We start from the raw sequence: 4,911 nt of genomic DNA, 5'->3' as shown, positions 1-4,911 counted from the left end.
TGGAGATGCAGCCAGTGCATTGAGTTATTTGCAGCGTAAGGGGAGAAGGATCCCATGTTTTTTTTCAAATTCACAAGATCAGGTGAAGAAATCTTGAAAACTTGTTTTGGTGCGATGGAACAAGTCGCCTTGATTACCAAGCGTTTGGAGATGTCATTGTTTTTGACAGCACCTACAAGAAGAACAAGTACAACAAACCGGTTGTTATCTTTTCTGGCTACAATCATCACAAGGAGACTACAATTTTTGCATGTGCCTTGGTTTGTGATGAGACCATTGAGACTTACAAATGGGTCCTGAAAGCCTTGGATGAAGCTATGTTTGGAAAGCAACCCAAAGCTGTTGTGACTGATGGAGACAAATCTATGCGTGAAGCAGTGAAGGTTGTGTTTCCTAATGCTACTCATAGGCTTTGTGGATGGCATATTCAGCAAAACTGTCTTGAGAAAATTAAGATTCCAGATTTCTTGAATGAATTTAAGACTTTGATTATGGGGAATTTCACTCCAGAACGTTTTGAAACTAAATGGTTGCAAGTGATTGAAAAGTATGGTATTGGTGAGGAAAAATGGATTAAAACAGACGTATGAAACTAGGTAGATGTGGGCAACTGCGTTTATGCGAGAGAAATTTTTTTGCCGGTATCAGGACTACCTCTCTATGTGAAGGCATTAACTCATTTATTAAGAGGTATGTGCAGTGCAAAAATAGCATCCTTGATTTCATTTATAACTTTGAGAGAGCTGTGGAGGAGTATAGGCATAATGAGTTAGCCTCTGATTTCAAGTCAAGTTATGGTGAGCCTGTCTTGATTACTGCTTTAAGTCACATTGAACAAGGGGCAGCAAAGTTGTTGACATTGAATATGTTTAGGGAAGTGAGACATATGATTCAACGAGCACTTAACCCTAATCTTGTTGAACGATCAGAGATTGGTACCACAGTGATGATAAAGTTTAGCATTTGTCGTCATCCAAACACTCAGTTCTTGGTCATTTATGACAAGAATCAGAACATGTTTAATTGTGATTGTGGGTTTTCTGAATATGTTGGCATACCTTGTTCTCACATTATATGTGCAATGAGAACTGAGAACATGAATGAATTCCCTGCTAGTCTTGTTTCTAAAAGGTGGCTGAAGACTGCAAAGGTTGATTCATTACAATCTATCCCTGCTATGGAGGTTGATACTGATAGAATGAAAATGCTGCGTAGAGGTGCAATTTCTGCTGCATGCAACTTTCTGAGTGAATATGGTGCTGATGACTCTTCTGATTTCTCAAATGTTATCGAGGACATATACAAGCTTGTCATGAAATTTCAGAAACGTCGCCATCCCAATTCTGCTGCAACCAATTTATTTGTCATTGGTGACCAGCTGTTGTCAAAACAAAGGGCGCTCCACGGAAGAAGAAGTATAAGAAGACGAAAAGGCTATGCTCTAATTGCAGAAAGGGTGGCCACACAATCAGGACATGTCCTACATTATTTGAGGGTAATGAAGTTGGAGAAAGTTTTGCAGATGCTGAAGAAGATGAAGATTCATCTGTTGAAATTGATGGTGATAACACTGCTGATACTGTAAGTTGTTTGTATAATTTTTCTATTGGATTATTTGCAGCCAATTACCATGTGTATGACATTAATATTTTAAATTGTATACAACCCGTGCCATCATTAGGAGGAGATAATGGAGGGCCCAGTTCAATGAGTACAGTCAAAGCCAAAAGAAAGGCATGTTATATGTCATATTTACTATGTTGTATAAATTTGAGTGGCATGTTCTGTTGTAAAATTGTTGTTTATGGTTTATATTTGGCTGTGAATTTTAGGTGGGAGATAGAAGAACCCAAAAGGATGTTAAACGCAACACTGGAAGTTCCCAAGCTATGGTGTCACCAACTATTGAGCAACCTCAAGCTGATATTGAAGCCCCTCCAATGAGTTTCCCAAGTGGGTTCAATTTGTTTCCCCAATTCCCTGCGAGCCAGATTTTACAATCTTTCCATCCTTTTGCTTCATACCAGCAATCGCCTTATGGCACTTAGTAGAAGACTGAATATTGGATGTGGCTCTGAATTTTGCTTGGAATTGCTATTGCATTGTGTTGCTTAAACCATTAATGGACCTGTTTTTTTTCATGTAATTTTTGCTGGGAACTAATATGGCTATGTTATTGAAGTCCTCGCTGATTTTGAAGTATTTTTTGTTTATGAAGTCTTGAAGTTATTATGATTGAATGTTGGACCAATGAATTTTATTGCTGAATTATTAATTCATAGTTTTTGAGTTCTTTCATCCAAATGCTTAGTTTAGAATATTTCAGGTACCATCTTTGTGCCATATTTATGCAATCCAGTACTTGTATAAAAAGAGACCAATGTTATAATCTGTACAAAATGGGTAAAAAAAAGAAGAACATGAGATTTGAACCAGGGACATGTAGAACCAACAAGAGGATATTTACCACTGGGATACCACTCATTATTACTAACAAACAGTTAAATAATATATTTAATACGGATAAGCAATAAAAAAATAATTAAAAACTGATTATAGGAGTATTCGAACCTAGGACATGTGGGATATATAGGATGCTACTAACCACTAAGCTAGAAGTAACTATTGAAATGAAACTGTAAACATAAATATTTAATTGAGTTAATGCGAGTATTTAATTGAGTTAAGATTAATAAACTTAAACTTAAGGTCGTGCGAAGCTTCATATTAATAAACTTAGACTCTTATTGCTCCGCCGCTCTCCATATTAGGTCAAACTTAAAGCTTAAGTAAGACCGAAGCTTCATATTAGGCCTTTATCCTTCTTAAGCTCTGTCGAGACTCTTGTTGCTCCGCCGCTCTCCATATTAGGTCAAACTTAAAGCTTAAGTAAGACCGAAGCTTCATATTAGGCCTTTATCCTTCTTAAGCTCTGCCGAGACTCTTGTTGCTCCGCCGCTCTCCATATTAGGTCAAACTTAAAGCTTAAGTAAGACCGAAGCTTCATATTAGGCCTTTATCCTTCTTAAGCTCTGCCGAGACTCTTGTTGCTCCGCCGCTCTCCATATTAGGCCAAACTTAAAGCTTAAGTAAGACCGAAGCTTCATATTAGGCCTTTATCCTTCTTAAGCTCTGCCGAGACTCTTGTTGCTCCGCCGCTCTCCATATTAGGTCAAACTTAAAGCTTAAGTAAGACCGAAGCTTCATATTAGGCCTTTATCCTTCTTAAGCTCTGCCGAGACTCTTGTTGCTCCGCCGCTCTCCATATTAGGTCAAACTTAAAGCTTAAGTAAGACCGAAGCTTCATATTAGGCCTTTATCCTTCTTAAGCTCTGCCGAGACTCTTGTTGCTCCGCCGCTCTCCATATTAGGCCAAACTTAAAGCTTAAGTAAGACCGAAGCTTCATATTAGGCCTTTATCCTTCTTAAGCTCTGCCGAGACTCTTGTTGCTCCGCCGCTCTCCATATTAGGTCAAACTTAAAGCTTAAGTAAGACCGAAGCTTCATATTAGGCCTTTATCCTTCTTAAGCTCTGCCGAGACTCTTGTTGCTCCGCCGCTCTCCATATTAGGTCAAACTTAAAGCTTAAGTAAGACCGAAGCTTCATATTAGGCCTTTATCCTTCTTAAGCTCTGCCGAGACTCTTGTTGCTCCGCCGCTCTCCATATTAGGTCAAACTTAAAGCTTAAGTAAGACCGAAGCTTCATATTAGGCCTTTATCCTTCTTAAGCTCTGCCGAGACTCTTGTTGCTCCGCCGCTCTCCATATTAGGCCAAACTTAAAGCTTAAGTAAGACCGAAGCTTCATATTAGGCCTTTATCCTTCTTAAGCTCTGCCGAGACTCTTGTTGCTCCGCCGCTCTCCATATTAGGTCAAACTTAAAGCTTAAGTAAGACCGAAGCTTCATATTAGGCCTTTATCCTTCTTAAGCTCTGCCGAGACTCTTGTTGCTCCGCCGTTCTCCATATTAGGCCAAACTTAAAGCTTAAGTAAGACCGAAGCTTCATATTAGGCCTTTATCCTTCTTAAGCTCTGCCGAGACTCTTGTTGCTCCGCCGCTCTCCATATTAGGCCATTAAATATTATTTATATAGTATTTATTAATAAATAATGTTAATAAATAATTTTTATACCTATTTATAAATATTATTTCTAAAATAAGTTAAATATAAAAAATTAAAAAACATTTAACTTCCAAACCATGGTGCCATAAAGCTTCGAAAATGGAAGGTGAGGAGATGGTGAAGTTAAGCACTTTCGGTGGCTCCAAAATTGGAATATGGAGAGGCCGCATGCTTGATAGGGTTATGAGAGGGGGAGTAATGAGGAAAATTGATTGCAGCTTTGTTGTTTGATCTTCCAGCCTCAAAACTCGTGAAGGGGTTTAGGGTTTTAATCAATTCCCCCAAGTACTATAAAATTGCTTCAATTATGAATGGGATTCAGAGTCTAACAAGGAGTGGAAGATTTACGGTCCAAAATCATCTGATTGATGTCTACCATGAAAACGAAAGGAGCCCCAGTTGTTCGACGAAGCCACCGGAAGCGAAATCGTCGAGAAGTGGATTGCATCTCCGTCAATTCGCCGGACTTGGATTTCACCGTCCCAAATCAGAACGCTAACCCTTCTTTGGTACTCATATCTTCGAGGTAATCAGTGTTACTCATCTAAAACTCTGTTTCTGTTCTGTCGTGTTTATGTATTAGGTTTCGTAGGTTTTTGACATTCATATCTTATTTGCAGTAATCAAGATTCTGGGCTGCAGCTGAACATGAATCTTCCATATTATGGTGATCAACAAGAAGATGACAAGAAAAAAAAGGTATGTTTTGAAGTAAAATGAATTACTTTTCACTTAAATAGCTTAAATTGCTTCAGTTGAATTTTCCGTATCTTATTCCCTTGCTTAC

This window comes from Lotus japonicus, chromosome 1 (assembly GCF_012489685.1).
Source record: "Lotus japonicus ecotype B-129 chromosome 1, LjGifu_v1.2".
In the NCBI taxonomy this organism is placed as follows: domain Eukaryota; kingdom Viridiplantae; phylum Streptophyta; class Magnoliopsida; order Fabales; family Fabaceae; genus Lotus; species Lotus japonicus.
The sequence above is the reverse complement of the archived record's forward strand: the minus strand, read 5'-3'. Positions refer to the sequence as shown.